Source organism: Durio zibethinus, chromosome 18, assembly GCF_047325235.1.
Source record: "Durio zibethinus cultivar Kanyao isolate XHJ-2024 chromosome 18, ASM4732523v1, whole genome shotgun sequence".
NCBI classification, from domain to species: domain Eukaryota; kingdom Viridiplantae; phylum Streptophyta; class Magnoliopsida; order Malvales; family Malvaceae; genus Durio; species Durio zibethinus.
This window is the reverse complement of record NC_143179.1, coordinates 17,512,767-17,535,276: the sequence shown is the minus strand read 5'-3', so window position 1 is coordinate 17,535,276 and position 22,510 is coordinate 17,512,767. Positions and strand designations below refer to the sequence as shown.

The window sequence follows — 22,510 nt, the reverse complement described above, 5'->3', positions numbered from 1 at the left end:
TTAGGTCTACTGAGGAAATTTGTAAGAAAATCTTTATCACCATTAATAAATTCAATAATAAAATTATATTGGCATAAAGAATTATACCAACATATTCTATGAGGATTATCAAAAAGTTTTCTATTTTTAAGAAAATCTTTAACAGATTGGTTATCTATTTGTATATTAAAATTTTCAAAAGCTAGATAAATATGAAATTTAATTACTGCATTTTTTATAGCCAGTAATTCTTTTTCAAAAATAATGTATTTGATTTCATTTGGCTTAAATTTGCCAAAATTGTATCCACAAAGTAATTCATCTTTTTTAATATGATTTTAGGCTTTTAAAGCACATCTCCAGTATTCTTTTGAGGCATCTATTTTTAGAATAGGAGATCACCTTGTTTAGGTAGATAAACTTTAGAGATATGTGTGAGATTAGATTTTATTTGTTTAATAATATCTAAATCGATAGAAGACCAAGAAATTCAACATCTTTTTTCAGTTTTTCTTGTAAAAGTTTTTCCCTTTTTGGGAGGTTTTTGAAAAATTGTCTACCATGGTTAAGTAGACCAAGAAATTGTTGTAATTGTTTTTTATTTTCCAATTGTTCTAGAAAATTTTGTAATTTGACAATAATATGATCTTAGAGTTAAAGACCATTATGAGATAAGTTTAATCCCAAAAATTCTATTTTGGTTTTTTCTAACTCAATCTTTTTTGGACTAAGTATAATACCATGTTTGATAAATTCCTGAGAAATATGATTTAGGTATTTCCTGTGATTGTTTAAATTTTTAGAAAATACTAATATATCATCAATATAAACACAACAATATTGTTTATGTTTTGAAATATAGTATCCTTCCACCTCTAAAATATCTTAGAGGCATTACAAAGTCCGAAAGGCATAACAATCCATTGGTAATGGCCTGTAGGAGCAATGAAAGTAGTCAAAGGTTTTGACTTTTGAGAAAGCATGATTTGCCAAAATTGAAATTTACAATCAAATTTTGAAAAATATTTAGCACTTTTTGCTAAATTAATTAAAACATCTTTTTTGGGAATGAAACACCCATCAAAAATAAGATTTTGATTTAACCTCTTATAATTGCTTACCATTCAAGGTTTTCCACGTTTTAATTCTGCATGGTTCTTACCATGAAAGCAGGACTAGAATAAGGACTAGTAATGTGTTCTATTAATCTTTTTGAAAGAAGATCAGATATTTGAATTTCAAATTCATCTACATCTTGTTTAGTGTAGATCATTGGTTTAACCCTAATGATTTTTATAGGATCTAAGATTTTTAGTTCACAAAACCTAGGGCTACGGTTCCATAATTTTAATGGTTCTTCACTAAAATTTTCTTGAAGAATGGAATATAACCAATGTTTTTCATTGGTTATCTTGATTTTAGCTTGATGAGCTTCAAGTTGAAAATTTTTATCATAGGTATATTTGTGATCTTTTAAAGGTGGTATTTTTATAGATTGATTGTCTATAGTTAACTCGATAGTATCATAATAGATAGAAAATGAGAGCTAATTATGAAAAAAATTGTTTCTTAATAGCATGTCTCCATGCATATGAGGAAAACATAAAATTTTAAAAATAATAATTTTAGTATTATTAAAATATACTAGAATATGTTTTGCTTTAAAACCAATGATGGTTTCTTTACCATCAATTTCTATAATTATAATAGGATTTTTCATTAGTTCCCATTTGTTTAATGGAATTGCATTACTACAATAGCTAGAGATTGTTGCTCTAATGTCCAAAAGTATATGTAAAGTATAAGGATTGTATTTTGGAAAATGAAATTTTCCTTTAATAAAAGTATAAACTTTTTTTGAGCTTTTATTAGAAAACTTTATATAATTTGCTTCTTGCAAATTATAATGATTTATAATGAAAAAAGATTTTTTTTCAGGTTTAGTTTTTCTATAAGAAGATGTTGCAGAGTGTAAAACAGAATTTACTGAATGATAATAGAAAAGTTAAGATTGGTTATCTCTAGGAAAAATAGGGATTTGATTTGGAAGTTGAGTACTGGTTGTATTGTGAAATTCTAAAAATAGTATTTCCATAATATAAATGTCCAAAATCAATGGTTTTTGGTTTTGGTTCTAATTTTATAGAAATATTGTCAATTTTTTCTTCAATAGTATTGATTTTTACAAAATGTTTTTTAAAGAAAGAGGAAGAAAGATAAACTAAACAATTAATAGTTCTATTTATAGCAATATTATTATTTTCACAAGATGAATCTATATGAAGACTATGATTATAAGTTTTATCTTTATAGATACAATAATCTTCTTCATTTTATACCATGTTTTTGGTGCTTAAGATCGATGCTAGTTTCTTAGGACAGTTTCATAAAAGCCAGTTAACAAAGGCAACCAAAGCCACAAATACTAACAAGGAAACCAAGTGTATGAGCTTTAAAACATGAAACAATAATAAAGAAATAAAGATAAAAGTCAAGAAAACTTACAAGAATGACAAAATATATGTTTTTGATATATTTATTTGAAATATTTAAAAATACAAACTAGATTAGTACATAGGCTCTGATACTATTTACAAAAATAAAAACAAAATCAGAGATTAAGAGTAAAAATAAACTTTATATTGGTAAAGGAAGACTTTAAAAGAGAGCTATGAAGAGAAAAAATTTTAGAGTGAGAGTAAGAGATAAGCTCTACCCTTTACAAATGCAGAGTCATTCTATTTATAGGGGGATTAACCTAGGTTAGGTTAATTATACAGTATTATTTAACCAGAGTCATCTATTATTGTTGTATGATTTTATCTACTACAAGAACTACTTTTTCAGCTACAGTGACCGCTGTCGATTGATATGTTCGATATTTGGTGGATGTTGGGCTTACCATTAGCTTTGTTTTTTGTTTTGTTGGTAAGTACTATAAGCTTATTCCTTATTAGAATAGTTTATCCTTTTTTGATATTGTCCAAATTAAATGCTTTTTCGTTTTATAGATTAAAAAAATATGTAGTATTTGTTATGGATTTATTCCACATCTGCCATCCTTCTTGATACTGGTATAGTAGATATTGTGCATGGTCCATTGTTTCCATTTCGGAGAGTTGTTGGATTAAACTAAGAGGTCAAATTTTTCTTTCATCTGTTTGAAGGGAATATTTTGGGAAAGAAGAGCAAAGGGTTTTTTGTAAAAGATTTTTGCAGTATTTCATAACATTAATTCTTGTTTGGAAATGGTATAAAAAGGGATTGGAATATTTTTGAATAGCTTGGTTTAAAAGATCATGATTTTTTATAGCATATACTGGTTGTTCAGTAGAAGGGCCTGAAATAAATTTTTCTACATGCAGAGGAATATGACTGTCGTAACGGTTTTGCGTCCGCCCGACGAATTTGGAAACGAAATAAAAAAAACGGAGTCGCCACCAATCTTTTTTGGCTAGGTGCGATTGGCCACCTATTAAAACATACCTTTTTAATGAAATCTTAAAATTAATTAAAATTTATTAAAAAGATAATTTTACGGTCTGCGAAACAGTCTGAGTTCGGGAGTCGGTTACGCGTGAGGAAGGATTAGCACCCCCACAACGCCCGTTAAAAACGGTACCAATTAACAACGTGTTATCCTTTGATTTTAATACAAACAGTCTTATTTTCAATATTAAAAAAAATAATTTTCTTGATTTTTATTTATTAAAAATTATTCTCGAGAAAATAAATCAAAACCTTTTTATTGAAATAATTCTTAAAATGTTCCAGTACGTTGGTAACATTAAAAGAACTCTTTCTCACCTAGAGATTTCTTAAAGCATCTCTACTCGGAATACTTTTAAAATCTCATCTTTGGAGGCTCGAATTTATTTTTCGTAAGAAAATGTCATGTTAAAAAAATTTATTCTCGAGAAAAATAAATTAAAACCTTTTTATTGAAATAATTCTTAAAATGTTCCAGTACGTTGGTAACATTAAAAGAATTCTTTCTCACCTAGAGATTTCTTAAAGCATCTCTACTCGGAATACTTTTAGAATCTCATCTTTGGAGGTCTAAATTTACTTTTCGTAAGAAATTATGTCATGCATGCCATGCAAAATATTTTCATGTTTATGCACACATTTTATTCTCATTCAAAAATTTATTAATTATTTTATTAATTTTAATTAAAATTTTGAAGAAAAAAAGGAATTTAATCATATTGAAAATTTTCTATAAATATTCCAATACGCTGGTAATATTTTAAAAAAATCTTCTCACCTAGAGATTTCTTAAAGCATCTCTACTCGGAATACTTTTAGAATCTCATCATTGGATTAAATTTTTTTCTTCCTATTTTATTACTTATATTTTTAATATATTCATCAATTTTTATTTATTATTCTTAAAAAAGAAAATCTTTACTGTATTGAAAAATTTTTTATAAATACTCCAATACGCTGGTAGTATTTAAAAAAATCTTCTCACCTAGAGATTTCGTAGGCATCACTACTCGGAATACCTTTAAATCTCATCGTCGGATAAAAATTTTCTTTTCTTTCATTTTTTATCACTTTAGTATTATTATTAAATTTATTTTTATATAATTGTTTTTAAAGTTTATTTTAAAAATAAAAAAATTTAACTACAATTTCATCAATTAGTTTAACAAATATAAACATTTTAACATACATAAATATTAATAAAATAAAAAGTAAAAAAATAAAAAAAATTTTTTTACCTGAACCGGACCGGTCAACGGTCCGGTCAACGCCCGGTTTGGTTCGACGGTTCGGTTCGGTCTGGGCGGTCCAGTACTGGTTCGGTTCGGTCTGGGCGGTTCGGTTCTGGTCCAGTCAGACCGGTCAGATGCTGATGAAGGAAACGGGTCGCGGGTGGACGCGCGGATCCTCCTTAGCTGAAACGGTGTCGTTTTGGCCCTATGCCCAAAACGACGTCGTTTTGCTTTTAATTTTTTCTATAAATAACTTGAAAAATTTTTTTTTGTTCATTTGGTCCTGTTTTCAGAAAAAAAACGAGAGAGAGAGCTCTGGGGGAGGGGTTCGGCCGATCGCCGTCCGGCCGTCGGATCGCCTTGTCGGCCGCCGCCTGGTCCACCGTCGGCGGTGGTCGCCGGTGATCGAAAAATGGTTAGAAGGTCACGAAGACTCCTCGAGATGCCCTCTTTCCAGATCCGGTCTCCTTTTCACCGGAAGCAGCCCCGATCAGCGTAGATCGAGGTTCAAAGTTTCTGTTTTCAAGACTTTTTTCGTTTGTTTTGTTGAAACAAGATTGATGCAATTTTCTTTGCTTTTGCAGGTAGCTTCGGCGCTGGGTTCCTCCCTGCGGGGAGGACTGTGTTGTTTTTTTTTTGTTTTGTGTAGATCTGTTTTCGGTTTGGGTGCTTTGGGGGGTTGCGTGAAACTGAGTTTTTTACGCGTAGGAATGGGGTCTGTCTGGGGTTGAATGGGGATTCCAGAGGGAGATTGAAGGGGATTTCCGCCAGCTCTTTTTTTTCCTTTTTTTTTTTTCGAAAAGGAAATGGCTGGAGATTTTTAAAGGCTTCAATTAGGGGAATCTAGGTTTCTGTAAGGTAGTTGGTTGGTGGCTGTAGGGTGACTGGTCGGGAGGCTGGTCGGGGGGCTGGTAGGGTAGTTGGTCGGGGGCTGGCGACAGCGGCGCCGTACCAACTCCCTGACTTCTATCTTATTCTGTTTCTTTTGTTTGTTTATTTTGTTTTTTTGTTTTGTTTATTAATAAAATGGTAGACCCGGACAAAATCGGTATCTACAGTTGCCCCTCTTTGCACATTACTGAGAATCAGTAATAGGGCAAAGACAAAGACAATGATTTTGTCCGAAAATAGATCGTGAATTTTTTTTTATTTTTTTTTTATTTTTGTTTTTGGAAAAGCTCCTCTGCTCTCAGCAAAAGCTCAACAACTTTAAAATTCTCATCTTGAAAAAGCTCCTCTATTTTCAGTAGAGGCTCAACAACTTTAAAATTCTCATCTTGGAAAAGCTCCTCTGTTTTCCACAGAGGCTCCACAACTTTAAAATTCTCATCTTGAAAAGCTCCTCTCAGCAGAGGTTCCACAACTTTAAAAAATCTCATCTTGAAAAAGCTCCTCTGCTCTCCACAGAGGCTCAACAACTTTAAAATTCTCATCTTGAAAAAGCTTCTCTGCTCTCCACAGAGGCTCAACAACTTTAAAATTTTATCTGAAAAGCTCCTCTCAGCAGAGGTTCTACAACTTTAAAATTTTTATCTTGGAAAAGCTCCTCTGCTCTTAGCAGAGGCTCAACAACTTTAAAATCTTATCTGAAAAGCTCCTCTCAGCAGAGGTTCTACAACTTTAAAATTTTTATCTTGGAAAAGCTCCTCTGCTCTTAGCAGAGGCTCAACAACTTTAAAATCTCATCTGAAAAAGCTCCTATCAGCAGAGGCTCCACAACTTTAAAATTCTCATCTTGAAAAGCTCCTCTGCTCTTAGCAGAGGCTCAACAACTTTAAAATTTTATCTGAAAAGCTCCTCTCAGCAGAGGTTCTACAACTTTAAAATTCTTATCTTGAAAAAGCTCCTCTGCTCTCAGCAGAGGCTCAACAACTTTAAAATTCTCATCTTGAAAAAGCTCCTATGTTTTCCACAGAGGCTCCACAACTTTAAAATTCTCATCTTGAAAAGCTCCTCTCAGCAGAGGTTCCATAACTTTAAAAATTCTCATCTTGGAAAAGCTCCTCTCAGCAGAGGCTCAACAACTTTAAAAATCTCATCTTGGAAAAGCTCCTCTCAGCAGAGGCTCAACAACTTTAAAATTTCTTCTTGAAAAAGCTCCTCTCAACAGAGGCTCCACAACTTTAAAATTCTCATCTTTTTCAAATTTGAGTTCTCATCTTTGAACAAGTAAATTTCTCTCTTTTGAATTCCTTTGTTTGATCATTGTCTTTACCAAAATCTTGTTTTTTTCATTACAAAATGGAAAATTTCTATCTTTGTTACAACTTCTCATGGATGCATGTACTGAGCGCTCATAATGCAATGCATGTAATGCAATCAAAATCATTCATTGTAGTAAAAAGGTTCTCGAAATCTCTTACTTTTGGCTTCTTTTATCAGAATTCTCATATGATCAATCTGTTATCAACATCTGACCATAATTTTTTCAAAAGTCTGCAACATCAATGTCTTGTCATGCTTTTCTCATCCTTTTTCATTTGCCTTTGTCAGCTTTAAAAGTAATGCTGAGATCTTTCATGTTTGTTTTTCTTTTTATCATTTTAAGTTCAAAACAAATAAAATGCAATCACATTTCTCTGATGGACAAAAATATTAGATAAGGATAAAGGAAAGGATAGGCATTATTTTCAATGAAAAGATAATGTATTTCATATGGCTGATAACAAGTGCATGTCAAAGTGTTTGAGTTAAAACAAAGGTGTCAAAAGAATGATCATAAGATAATCATGAACAAAATATTCTCAGATTCTTTCTCTAAAACTAAATCAGATGATTTCTTTGATCATTCAGAGTTCGTCAAACTACACTTGCCCCTGCATTGTGGGATCTCTCTCTTTTTTTTTTTTTTATGATGCTTTTATTTCACATCCAAGCCGCCTTTTCAGGTTTTCAGCTTAGATAAGTCATCATTTTTTTTCTTTTTTTTTTAAGCAAAATATTTCTTCACAACATCTGAATTTATTGGGGTAGGCAAATCACCTCTGTCCATTTCTGCCAAAATCAATGCCCCACCAGAAAAGGCCTTTTTCACCACATACGGGCCTTTCCAATTTGGTGTCCATTTTCCCCGATTATCATGTTGATTTGGAAGGATTCTTTTTAGCACTAAGTCTCCTTCCTTAAAGCAACGGGGATGAGTTTTCTTATCATGTGCTCTCATCATCCTCTTTTGATATAATTGACCATGACAAAGTGCTGACAATCTTTTCTCTTCGATGAGGTTTAACTGCTCATAGCGATTTCGAACCCATTCTGCTTCCTCTAACTCTACCTCTATCAAGACTCTAAGTGAGGGAATTTCCACTTCGACTGGTAGTACAGCTTCCATACCATATACCAAAGAGAACGGTGTGGCTCCAGTAGACGTTCTGACTGATGTTCTATAAGCATGCAAGGCAAAAGGCAATTTCTCATGCCAATCTTTGTAAGTTTCAGTCGTTTTCTCCAGGATTCTTTTGATATTCTTGTTCGCAGCCTCCACTGCCCCATTCATCTTCGGACGATATGGTGCCGAATTACGATGACGGATCTTGAACTGAGTGCATACTTCATTCATCATTTTGTTGTTCAAGTTTTTGGCATTATCAGAAATAATTATCTCCGAAAGTCCATATCTGCATATTATCTCTCTTTTCATGAACTTACATACCACAGATCGGGTCACGCTAGCATATGATGCAGCTTCTACCCATTTGGTGAAGTAATCAATAATTACAAAAATGAATCTATGCCCATTCGAAGCTTTTGGAGTGATGGGACCAATAACATCCATGCCCCACATAGAGAACGGCCAAGGTGGAGCTAGAACATGTAATGTTGATGGCGGAGCATGAATCTTGTCAGCATAAATCTGACATTTATGACATCTCTTAGCATAATCAATACAGTCTCTCTCTATTGTCAACCAATAATAGCCAGCCCTCATAATTTGTCTAGCCATCATATGACCATTTGCATGTGCCCCACAAACTCCATCATGCACTTCTTCAATAATCTTTTTTGCTTCAGCTGCATTTACACATCTTAAGAGCACTTGATCTCGACCTCTTTTGTAAAAGATATCTCCATCAATGAAGAAACTCATAGCCAATCTTCTGATAGTCCTCTTATCATTTTCAGTTGCATGTTCTGGGTATTGCTGGTTTTTAATGTATTGCATGATATCATGATACCATGGCTTCCCATCAATTTCTTTTTCAACACCTGAGCAATGTGCTGGAACATCTTTCACATCCAGCTTGATGGGTTGGATTTCAGTATTTGCATCTATTTTGATCATTGCAGCTAGAGTAGCCAGTGCATCAGCAATTTGGTTTTCCTCTCTAGGTAGATGCTCAAATTGAACTTCTTTAAATTGCTTAACCAACTCAGAGATATATTTATGGTACTGAATCAGCTTAGAGTCTCTTGTCTCCCATTCACCTCGTAACTGATAGATGACTAAAGCTGAATCTCCAAACACATCTAACACTTTGATCTTTTTTTCAATTGCTGCTTGTAGACCCATAACACAGGCCTCATATTCAGCCACATTGTTTGTGCAATTAAAATTTAATCTGGCTGTGATGGGGTAATAATGTCCATCAGGAGATATCAAAATTGCCCCAATACCATGACCCAAAGCATTAGTAGCTCCATCAAAATACATCCTCCATGATTTTTCAACAGGTTTATTTTCTTCAATGGCCATCACATCCTCATCAGGAAAATCTAATTTCATTGGCTCATAATCTTCGGCTGCACGATCAGCAAGGAATTCAGCTATTGCACTCCCTTTAATAGCTTTTTGAGCCACATAAATGATATCATATTCTGAAAGCATAACTTGCCACCGTGCTATTCTTCCTGTCAATGAGGGCTTTTCGAAGATATACTTAATAGGATCCAGTTTTGCTATGAGCCAAGTAGTGTGATAAAGCATGTATTGTCTAAGCCTTCGAGCTGTCCAGGTTAATGCACAACACATTTTCTCTAATGGTGAATACTTTGACTCATAATCAGTGAACTTCTTACTCAAGTAGTAAATTGCTCGTTCTTTCTTATCAGTTTCATCTCTTTGCCCCAACACACATCCCATTGAATTTTTATGCACTGTTAAGTACAAAATCAAAGGTTTTCTTGGCATTGGTGGCACCAACACAGGTGGATTTGACAAGTATTCTTTGATCTTATCAAAAGCTTCTTGGCACTCATCATTCCATTCTCCAGGATCATGTTTTCTGAGAAGCTTGAAAATAGGATCACACTTATAAGTGAGTTGAGAGATGAAGCGAGCAATATAATTTAATCTCCCTAAGAAGCCTCGCACTTCTTTTGAAGTATGAGGAGGAGATAAGTTTTGGATGGCTTGTATCTTATCCGGGTCCACTTCGATTCCTTTTTCACTGACTACAAAGCCCAATAGTTTTCCTGATTTGGCTCCAAATGTACATTTGGCAGGATTCAACTTCAACTGAAATCTTCTCAACCTGTCGAACAGCTTTTTGAGATTGACTATATGATCCTCTCCTTCACGAGATTTTACAATCATATCATCCACATACACTTCTATCTCTTTATGCATCATGTCATGAAAAAGAGTCACCATTGCTCTTTGATAAGTAGCACCAGCATTTTTCAACCCAAAAGGCATGACTTTGTAACAGAATGTTCCCCACATGGTCACAAATGTAGTTTTCTCCATATCATCTCGAGCCATCTTGATCTGATTATAGCCTGAGAAACCATCCATAAAGGAAAATGTGAAGTGCCTAGCAGTATTATCCACTAGAGTATCGATGTGAGGTAAAGGAAAGTTATCCTTGGGACTTGCTCTATTTAGATCTCGATAATCGACAAACATTCTCACTTTTCCATCCTTCTTAGGAACTGGCACTATGTTGGCTACCCATTCAGGATATTTTGCCACTTCTAAAAATCCAGCATCGAATTGTTTCTTCACTTCCTCTTTAATTTTCAGTAGCATCTCTGGTTTCATGCGCCTTAGCTTTTGGTGCATCGACTTACATCCTGGTTTTAAAGGTAACTTGTGCTCTACAATATCAGTGCTGAGTCCTGGCATATCCTGGTAAGTCCACGCGAACACATCTACATATTCTCGGAGTAACTCTTCTAGCTTCTTTCTTTCAACTGGTAAAAGAGATGTACCAATTTTGACCTCCCTTTTATTCTCACCATCTCCCAAATTTACTGATTCAGTAATTTCTTGGTGGGGTTCAATTGGCTTATCTTCATGTTCTATTAATTTTAACAAATCAAGAGGCAGTGTGTAGTTATCTGAATCTTCCTCATTATCAAGTTCATCAACATGAATTAAATTTTCAAAATCAAATCCGAGATTATTGCCATGATTATCTTCATGTTCATTGTTTGGGACCCTGCAAAAGGGTAAGATGAAGAAAATATTGGCACACAAAAATGGAATGGCAAGAAAATGTAGGAAAGAAAAGAATGAAAGGTAAAATGAAGATAATAGAAGAAATGTGGATGCATCTTCTAAGTCTTTTATTAAAATGACAAACATAAACACACCATAAAAGATCTCCTAATACTCGTAGAAAGTAATTAGGGATTTAAAGTTTCACATTACTTTTCCAAAGCTTTAAAAACAATAGGCAGCTCCGTAACTTTCCAATTATCCAGCTCAAAATCTGAAGGACAAGGGTACACGAACAGCTCTTCACTTCGACTCTTCTTTTCTCCATCCACCATTTGAATGGCCAGCTCTGAAAATTTTTCCATGAATCCTGCACTTGAGGCTCCCGGTAAATCTGAATAAATGTATCCTCCCGAGTGAAAAGAATCATAGAGATATGGAATGACTATGGGTTCTGACTCTGGTTCATATCCCTTAAGATTAGCTATCCTCTTATATCTTTTCTCATTCCCCATTCTTACTTTATCCCCTCTTGTTGGCTTATATCCCAAGCCAAACCTGTCTCTCTTTTCATATATGGCCGATGGCTTCGTGATTCCTTGCAGGTTCTTCCCAAGTCCGGCTTCAGGTTGCCATCCCATCTTGGTAAGCTGTCTGACTACCATTTTAGTAGTCGTAGATAAGTGTGGTGAATACAATTTAGATCCTTCAGCTATATATGTTGCATTGGTAATCTCGAAAGATCTATAAGAGCATTCTAAAGCTTCATCTGCCGATTCCACATAAGGAGTATTTATCGGTTGAGTTACCAATAAATCTTCTTCTCCTGCCACACATGTTAGCTTCCCTTCAACAATGAATTTGACTTTTTGATGTAATGAGGATGGGACAGCACCTGCCATATGGATCCACGGTCTACCCAATAAACAACTATATGAAGGAGAGATGTCCATGACTTGAAATTTCACGTTGAAAGTACATGGGCCAATCTGCAGTGGCACTTCTATATCTCCCAACACTTCTCTTCTGGTTCCATCAAAAGCTCTCATTATCATATGACTAGATTTCATATAAGATCCATCAACAGGGAGTTTTGCCAGAGTAGCCGCAGGCATAACATTGATGGATGAGCCATTATCAATCAAAACCTTAGCCATTATATGACTTTTACATTTCACAGTAATGTGAAGAGCCCTGATACTTCCTCTACCCTCAGGAGGAATCTCTTCATCATTGAAAGAGATATAGTTTGAAATCGTCAGATTACCAACAAGCTGTTCCACATATTCAACAGAAGCATTGTGAGACACATATGCTTGATTTAGCACCTTCAGTAAAGCATTACGGTGTGACTCTGAATTGAGCAATAATGACAATAGCGAAATTCTAGCTGGCATCTTGTTAAGCTGTTCTACCACGCTATATTCACTATGTTTTATTAGCTTCAAAAATTCACCTGCTTCACTCTCAGATACTGGCTTCTGACATTCTTTTTCTGGTGTTGCATCAAGATCACTCTGACTTTCATTTTCTTCCCCTACCTTGGCTTTCTCCTTTCTAGCTTTTTCTAGAGCTCTGGGGTATAGCACCTGCCACTTCGGGTTATGCCTCCTACACCCGTTATATTAGCAGTATCTGGGTTGACTACGACACCATAATCGTACTTCCAAGGTACTGCTTTATCATTCTGATATGAAAAAGGGGTAGGAACTTTAATTGTCACCACTGGTCGAGAGACGAGTTTTTCTAGCTTCGATGTTGGCTTCTCATCATAATAGATAGTTACTGGTCTACGCCCAAACTTATTCTTTGAATCAATGGTAGACACTTTCACCAACTCTTCTCTCTCTTGGTAAAACTCTATTCGACCTTCATCCATCAATTTTTGCACCTCTTGACGAAATTGGTGACAATTCTCGATAGAATGCCCCAGAACATCTCTGTGATAAGTGCAGCTTTCAGTTGAGTTTATCATTTCAGAGTAATTTTGAGGTTCTATTGGCTTCAACATGTCAGTTTTGACCAATACTTCGAACACCTTAGCCATAGGAGTTTTGACCTCCTCTATTCTTCTTTTCACATAACTTGTTTGCCCATCAATCAAAGCATTTATTGATGGTTTGGTATGATTTGGTAGAGGGTTTCCATTGACATTTGGAGTCCTTTGTTGGCTGGTATCAAAATTTAATACTCCTTCATTGATTAACCCCTGCACTTTACGCTTCAAAGCAGTACAGTTCTCAGTGGAATGACCTGGATTCCCATAATGATAATCACAATGTGCATTGGGGTCATACCATTTGGGAAACGGAGGTTTCATAGGTTCAATGATAACAGGAGCAAGCAGATATTTCTCAACAAGTTGAGGATACAGATCTGTATATGTCATGGGAATGGGATCGAAAGTGAATTTTTCTTGGATATTTCTTGGGGCTCGTGGACTACTATTAGGTCTCCAGTCTGGTCTTGTAGGTACAACAGGACGGTTATAGGAATAAGTGGGTGTTCGAAAGGATGGTTGAAAATGAGGTGAATAAGCTGGTTGTGGTAATGACTGGTATGGTTGATGTGAATGAGGGATGGATGTAACATGGTTTACAGAAGGGTAATGGGTCTGGTATACTGGTGTAGGATAAGGTGTGAAACCTCTGAATTGTTGCCCCATATAGTTCACTGCTGGAGCTTCATTCTCCTTCTTTCTAGGAGCTCCACCTTTCTTTACTCCACTTGTCTCTCCCGCATCGAGCTTACCATTTTTTATGGCATTTTCAATGATCTCACCGGATATCACCATATCGACAAAATTCTTGGTTGCATTACCTATCAATCTTTCATAATACGGTGCTTTCAAGGTATTCACAAATAAAACAGTTGTTTCTTTCTCAGTGAGAGGGGGTTGAACTTGTGCAGCCACGTCTCTCCATCTTTGTGCATACTTCTTAAAGTTTTCAGTTACTTTCTTTTCCATGCTTTGAAGAGACAGACGATCTGGAACCATATCCGTGACATGCCGATATTGTGTAAGGAATGCCTTTGTAAGCTCTTGCCAAGAACGAATATGAGTCCTATCTAGCTGGACATACCACCTAGCTGCAGAACCCGTAAGACTATCTTGAAATATGTGCATTAACAACTTCTCATCTCGAGCATATGCTGCCATCTTTCGACAATACATGGTGATATGGGTCATTGGGCATTTTGTACCATCATATTTTTCAAATTCAGGGACCTTGAATTTAGGTGGAATTACCACATCTGGAACTAAACAAAGATCAGCTGCATCTGTGGAGCCATAAAAATTCATTCCCTCTACAGCCCTAAGCCTTTCCTCCAATATCTTCATCTTCTCCCGGGCACTGGTATCTTCTACTTTTTCAGGTGTCTGCATCCCTAGCTTTTCTCTTTCCTTGGGATCATCTAAATCAGGAACTAAGATTGGCTCAGGTGGTTTTTCCATCATAATGGGATTAACAAAATTCTGAAATTATCCTGGAGCAGGTGTGGATGTCATTCCTGGATAAGGATTAGGATATCCACCAGGAGTAAAAATTGGTACTCTAGTTCCTTGTGAAGGTTGGTTCAGTCGTGGCTCAAACCCTGGAGGATAGACAGGATCTACCATATCTGGCGATTGTTCTTGAAAGCTAGGATTTTCTTCCACTGTTTTTCCTTTGTCAAGTTTCTTGAGCATATCCATTATTATACTAAGATCTCCTTTTAGTTCTTCTTGAGCTTTTTCAATTCTCTCAAATCGACTGGCCTGTTCTTGCTCCATGATTCTTGTCTGTGTCCTGGTATTGTATGAATGACGAGTAGGTTGGGCCGAAATTTTTGATGGGCGAGCTATTCTTGAACCTTTATTACCACAAAATTTTTTTATTTTGAAAAAGAAAAGAAAAAAATAAAATTAGAATGCTATGTGTTAAAAATTTTACTTTATGAAAAATGATGTATATGATGCATGAATGCAAGTGAGAGATATTTGTTCTTGAACGAATTTCAACATTAGAAATTTTTATTGATCTCATACAACTTTTATTACATAGGATTTATCATCCTAGAGTTATATCCATAAAAGCATTTGACTTGCTCATAATGGTCCTTCACCTCATCTAGAAAGTTTACTAGGCACTGTCCATATTCTCCTATGGGATTGACTTCTCTTCTTAATGCTTCTACCTTTTCAACCATCTCCCATGCTTTCCTCACTGCCTTGCAAACTTGATTAGTCAAGTGCTTTATGTACTGTTTCCTCCCTAAACTTTCTGCCTTCCATCTCATATGAGCATCCCTTTCTGAATCACATGTGAAGATCCAATCTTTTTCCCTTCTATGCCACTCATCTATCATTGCTGAAATATGACTTTTGTGGTCTTGCAGTTGTAGCTCTAACCCTTGGATCACCTGGTGAAGCGATTCTTTTTCATTCAATACTTCGAAGTGCTTTTTTCTTTCTTCTGCGAGCATGACTTTTAATCTTTTCTTTTCATTTTGGCATTCCACCAATCTTGCTGAGGTTGTAGAGTATAATCCCTTCCAATTCTGACATTCTTGAGAAATTCTGGTGGTCTCCTCTTGCTTTTCTTGAGCTTTGCCCTTCCATTGGTTTATTCCCTCTCGGAGCTTATCCATTTCACGTTGTCGGCCAAGGTAAGACTTGGTAACTAGTAACCTCTTATTTTCTTGATGTAGATCTTTCAAGTCACTATTAGCCAAATCTCGCTCTTTTATGACTTTTTCTAATATGCTCCCTTGTATCTCCGCTTCATATCTTAATTGCCCTACTTTTTCACGAAGTCTCAAATTTTCTCTTTTTATTTCTTCTTTTTCAGCTTCTAATTCTTTCTTAACAAGCTCAACTTCTGATAATTGCACCTCTTCTGAAAGATTAACCAATTGATATGAGCTATCATCAGGAGGGAGTACTATGTCTCTAGGCCGCATTGCTTTCCAAATCTGATAATCAGAAATGACTTTATCGATGAAAGGCCCTAACCTCATTCTTTGTGTTCTCTTCCATGCTTGGATCAACTGCTCCGAAGTTCTTGATGGATTTGATTCCCCATAAATGAATTCTACTTGGACTAGGCCATGAGTAGCAGGAACAAACTGTTTTGCACCAAATTGCCTAAGTGCCATCAATGGAGCATAACTTACAACACTCCATAGCCCTAATAACGGAATCCATGGCTCATTTCCTCCACGATACAACAAGGGCACACGAGGCATCCAAGGCACCATCCATTCGATTTCATCCCCAGTAATCCTTCGTAAGAAAAGGACCCATTCTTCCTTAGTCTTTAATGTCGGCCATTGGCTTTTGCAAAACTCTTCGAGTGGTGCTTTATTTCGAAGATATGATTTCGAAAATGCACTTTTCCCACATTTGAAATGACTTCTGACCCATACGTATAATAGAGATGCACATCCTATGAATCGACCTTTCCCATTTCGTCGACAAAAATTCAATGACCTGATGGTTTCGGCTAGGACTGCTGGAGCGGGATTAATTGTTTGGGTTTTAATTTGCTCGAAAAAGTCTACCACAGTTATCTCAATGTAACCCAAAGTCTTTGGAAAGATTACCATGCCATACAATGCTAGAGCAAACACATCCATACCTTGATCATTATCCAAATGCTCCTGAATGAAATTTCGAAGAAAGTCCCAACGAATGCCGAGATGTTTACCTTTAGACTTCACAAAGGAATCAATGGTTTCTACTTTAACCTCCATAAGCTTGGCTAACTTTTTACGATAACCTGATTTTGGCTTTCGGGTAAATACTTTATCTGGACATTGTAATTCTATCCCGAGCAAAATCGAATACTCCTCGATGGTTGGCACCAAATCTTCCTGATTAAAAGTGAAGCATCTATAGGATGGATCCCAAAACTGTATAACTGCTTTGACCAGCTGTTCATCAACCACTACTGAAATGAGAGATGCAATCTGCCCATACTTTTTGCAAAAGCTTTCTTTTCTTCCTTCACTTAACTGACCCCAGATAGCAGCTAACTCTTTTAAATCATTCTGTGTGAGATCTAAATGCACTTTTTCGGGTAACTCAGACATATAACTGGTATGCAAACAATCTCCGTTCTTTTGTTGAGCCTCTTTCGACCAAACATGTACTTCATTATACAACTCACATGGCACACTGACTGAGGATGAGCAAATCTGTAGTTCTATGGGATCCATGAAAACTTCTTGGGAGAAATGTCCTTGAGCAAATATCTCGATGCAAAACTGTATGATATGATTAATGTAACAAAATTGAGTTAGTGTGAGGATGTGATTTTAAAAAAAATTTGTTTTTTTTTTTTTTAGAGATTTTTTTGTTTGTTTTGTTTTGTTTTGTATTATACACAACTTTTATTCTTGGATATTTTTTACAAGAAAGTGGATGGAGCTCTACATAAGGCTGGTTTCCTAGGCTTATTATATGCTGGGTTTGGATTGACAGGGTCTAAAGGTTCCCAAATTGTTCCTCACTGTCGTCCATATTGGACTAGTAAGGCATCCCGATCCTCACCCATTACAGGCTACTAACGGAAAGGGTTCAATTCGAGTGGAAGTATTTCGCTTGCCATTGCGGAGGTTATCACCTCACGAGAGCAATAGGTACTTTACTTCCTTCTATAAAGGACGAAGCCCGGGTATAGAGCTCATGTATGAGATGCATCGTGCCATTGTGTGCAAATATATCCTAATTTATTGAAAGCAATATATATACAAAAAATAAAACATAAGAGGCATAATAAGAGAAATGTGTGTGAATTTTTTTGCTTTTTATTTTTGATTTGTTTGGTTTTGTTTTGTTTTACTAAAAATGAAGAATAAAAAATTAAGAATTTGATTAAGACTATTTAAATCAAAATTTAAGGATAACAAGTAGTTAATTTTGGCTTGACTCTCAAAAACAAAATGCGTCCCCAGCGGAGTCGCCAAGCTGTCGTAACGGTTTTGCGTCCGCCCGACGAATTTGGAAACGAAATAAAAAAAACGGAGTCGCCACCAATCTTTTTTGGCTAGGTGCGATTGGCCACCTATTAAAACATACCTTTTTAATGAAATCTTAAAATTAATTAAAATTTATTAAAAAGATAATTTTACGGTCTGCGAAACAGTCTGAGTTCGGGAGTCGGTTACGCGTGAGGAAGGATTAGCACCCCCACAACGCCCGTTAAAAACGGTACCAATTAACAACGTGTTATCCTTTGATTTTAATACAAACAGTCTTATTTTCAATATTAAAAAAAATAATTTTCTTGATTTTTATTTATTAAAAATTATTCTCGAGAAAATAAATCAAAACCTTTTTATTGAAATAATTCTTAAAATGTTCCAGTACGTTGGTAACATTAAAAGAACTCTTTCTCACCTAGAGATTTCTTAAAGCATCTCTACTCGGAATACTTTTAAAATCTCATCTTTGGAGGCTCGAATTTATTTTTCGTAAGAAAATGTCATGTTAAAAAAATTTATTCTCGAGAAAAATAAATTAAAACCTTTTTATTGAAATAATTCTTAAAATGTTCCAGTACGTTGGTAACATTAAAAGAATTCTTTCTCACCTAGAGATTTCTTAAAGCATCTCTACTCGGAATACTTTTAGAATCTCATCTTTGGAGGTCTAAATTTACTTTTCGTAAGAAATTATGTCATGCATGCCATGCAAAATATTTTCATGTTTATGCACACATTTTATTCTCATTCAAAAATTTATTAATTATTTTATTAATTTTAATTAAAATTTTGAAGAAAAAAAGGAATTTAATCATATTGAAAATTTTCTATAAATATTCCAATACGCTGGTAATATTTTAAAAAAATCTTCTCACCTAGAGATTTCTTAAAGCATCTCTACTCGGAATACTTTTAGAATCTCATCATTGGATTAAATTTTTTTCTTCCTATTTTATTACTTATATTTTTAATATATTCATCAATTTTTATTTATTATTCTTAAAAAAGAAAATCTTTACTGTATTGAAAATTTTTTTATAAATACTCCAATACGCTGGTAGTATTTAAAAAAATCTTCTCACCTAGAGATTTCGTAGGCATCACTACTCGGAATACCTTTAAATCTCATCGTCGGATAAAAATTTTCTTTTCTTTCATTTTTTATCACTTTAGTATTATTATTAAATTTATTTTTATATAATTGTTTTTAAAGTTTATCTTAAAAATAAAAAAATTTAACTACAATTTCATCAATTAGTTTAACAAATATAAACATTTTAACATTCATAAATATTAATAAAATAAAAAGTAAAAAAATAAAAAAAAAATTTTTACCTGAACCGGACCGGTCAACGGTCCAGTCAACGCCCGGTTTGGTTCGACGGTTCGGTTCGGTCTGGACGGTCCAGTACCGGTTCGGTTCGGTCTGGGCGGTTCGGTTCGGTTCGGTTCGGTCTGGGCGGTTCGGTTCTGGTCCAGTCAGACCGGTCAGATGCTGATGAAGGAAACGGGTCGCGGGTCGGGTGCGCGGACCCAGGGTCGGGTCGCGGGTGGACGCGCGGATCCTCCTTAGCTGAAACGGTGTCGTTTTGGCCCTATGCCCAAAACGACGTCGTTTTGCTTTTAATTTTTTCTATAAATAACTTGAAAAATTTTTTTTTGTTCATTTGGTCCTGTTTTCAGAAAAAAAACGAGAGAGAGAGCTCTGGGGGAGGGGTTCGGCCGATCGCCGTCCGGCCGTCGGATCGCCTTGTCGGCCGCCGCCTGGTCCACCGTCGGCGGTGGTCGCCGGTGATCGAAAAATGGTTAGAAGGTCACGAAGACTCCTCGAGATGCCCTCTTTCCAGATCCGGTCTCCTTTTCACCGGAAGCAGCCCCGATCAGCGTAGATCGAGGTTCAAAGTTTCTGTTTTCAAGACTTTTTTCGTTTGTTTTGTTGAAACAAGATTGATGCAATTTTCTTTGCTTTTGCAGGTAGCTTCGGCGCTGGGTTCCTCCCTGCGGGGAGGACTGTGTTGTTTTTTTTTTGTTTTGTGTAGATCTGTTTTCGGTTTGGGTGCTTTGGGGGGTTGCGTGAAACTGAGTTTTTTACGCGTAGGAATGGGGTCTGTCTGGGGTTGAATGGGGATTCCAGAGGGAGATTGAAGGGGATTTCCGCCAGCTCTTTTTTTTCCTTTTTTTTTTTTCGAAAAGGAAATGGCTGGAGATTTTTAAAGGCTTCAATTAGGGGAATCTAGGTTTCTGTAAGGTAGTTGGTTGGTGGCTGTAGGGTGACTGGTCGGGAGGCTGGTCGGGGGGCTGGTAGGGTAGTTGGTCGGGGGCTGGCGACAGCGGCGCCGTACCAACTCCCTGACTTCTATCTTATTCTGTTTCTTTTGTTTGTTTATTTTGTTTTTTTGTTTTGTTTATTAATAAAATGGTAGACCCGGACAAAATCGGTATCTACAATGACTATTAATTTTCTAAAATATTTCTTTAGGAAGTAAGATTAAAGCTTTTTCAAATAATAAAATTGTTTTTAATTTTATTATTTGGGGAAAAGTTTTATAAGAGAAATATTCAAAAAGTTCTAAGAAATGGTTTATTTCTTGAATAGAGTATTGGTTTTTGAGAGCAAAAAAGTCATAATCTTGTTGTTTTAATTGGTAAGAAGAATAGAGATTATTGAAAACCAATTCATCAAGTTGTTGTTTTTCTTTAGTTTGTTTAACTAAGAATTTAGCTCGCTTGGTCATCCCTTTTCTAAATGTAGATTTGTTTTCAAAGAGATGGGATTTTCAAATATGATTGATTAATCCATATGTCTCTAGGTTAAGACCAGGATTGTAAAAATATTTGATTTCAAAACTTTATTTAAGTTTTGATGTTTGTTTCAAGATTTTAGAATAAGAAATAGTTGTCCATTGGTTTGGATCTTAAGCAAATTGAGATGGTGCTTACTTTAGTTGTTGTAAAGAAGCTTGGGTTTGAAAGACATGGATTGGTCTTTATGAGAGTAAATGGGGTAGATGTCCATAAGGAGGATATTGAAATGGTATAAATCCTAGATTAGGATTTTGAAAAGATGGAGAAATAGAAGAGAAAACCATTTTGGTATTTTTCTTCTAAATTGTTCTCCACCCTTCCTGATGTTGTAAAGGTTTTTTACCTCTATCCTTTAGGTCTGCTAAGGAAATTTGCAAGAAAATTTTTATCACCATTAATAAATTCAATAGTAAAATTATATTGGCATAAAAAATTATACCAATGTATTCTATGAGGATTATTAGATAGTTTTCTATTTTTAAGGAAATCTTTAACAAATTAGTTATTTGTTCATATAATAAAATTTTCAGGAGCTAGATAAATATGAAATTTAGTTACTATATTTTTTATGGCTAGTAATTCTTTTTCAAAAATAATGTATTTGATTTCATTTGGCTTAAATTTTCCAGAATTGTTTCCATAAAGTAATTCATCTTTTTATGAAGATTTTTTACTTTTAAAACACATCCCCAAGGATTTTTCATTGGTTCCCATTTGTTTAATGGAATTGCATTACTACGGCAGCTAGAGATTGTTGCTCTAGTGTCTAAGAGTATGTGTAAAGTATAAGGATTGTATTTTGGAAAATGGAATTTTCCTTCAATAAAAGTATAAACTCTTTTTGAGTTTTTATTAGAAAACTTTATATAATCCGTTTCTTGCAAATTATAATGATTTATAATGAAAGAAGATTTTGTTTCTTCAAGTCTAGTTTTTCTAGAAGAAGATGTTGCAAAGTGTAAAACAAAATTTACTGAATGATAATAAGAAGGTTGAGATTGGTTATCTCTAGGAAAATTAGGGATTTGATTTGGTAGTTGAGTATTGGTTATATTGTGAAATTCTGAGAAAGAATTTTTATAGGGAGTAGCAAAGGATTGATTGCTACTTATAGTTTGACTATAATAAAAGGTTGAAATGTTTTTAAAAAGTTGGTTTTATAAATCTCGTATATTTTGACGGATTGTAATTGTTTTAATTTCTCATAAAAAATGTGATGAGTTTTTCTCATAGCATTTTTTAGAGTAACCATTTCTTCATTAGTTGATTGTTTATCAATTGTAAAAGCAGTTTTTGATACTATATTTGGATTAGATTCAGTATTCATAAATATATGTTCTATTTCACTATTAAAACTATCAGAATATGTTTCTGAAAATATTTCGTAAAAAATTTCATCTTCTAATAATTCTTCAGCAAAACAAATTTGAAATTTTTTTTTTATCAAGGGTTTTGATCATTTTTCTAGCACTACTTCTTTTGTTAGGATAGCTAGCAGCTATATGTCTTTCTTTATTGCAAATAAAACATTTGCATTTTTGTAATTTTAAAGGTTTTCTTTTGATTGCAAATTTTCCTTTTTTTAGGAATTTTGCTTTATTTTTTCCATTTTTTCATAAAATATCATTTCTTTTTAAAATGATATTTTTGAGAGTTT

At 34.8% G+C, this 22,510-nt stretch overlaps 1 long non-coding RNA gene across 1 annotated transcript; it reads left to right on the top strand.

Annotated features, from left to right (window-relative positions):
- Positions 1-19,502: 19,502 nt before the first annotated feature.
- LOC149513792 (uncharacterized) lies at positions 19,503-20,497 on the top strand. Its single transcript, XR_016329529.1, has 2 exons — positions 19,503-19,943; positions 20,023-20,497. It is a non-coding gene; the product is annotated as an uncharacterized LOC149513792 (long non-coding RNA).
- Positions 20,498-22,510: the final 2,013 nt, after the last annotated feature.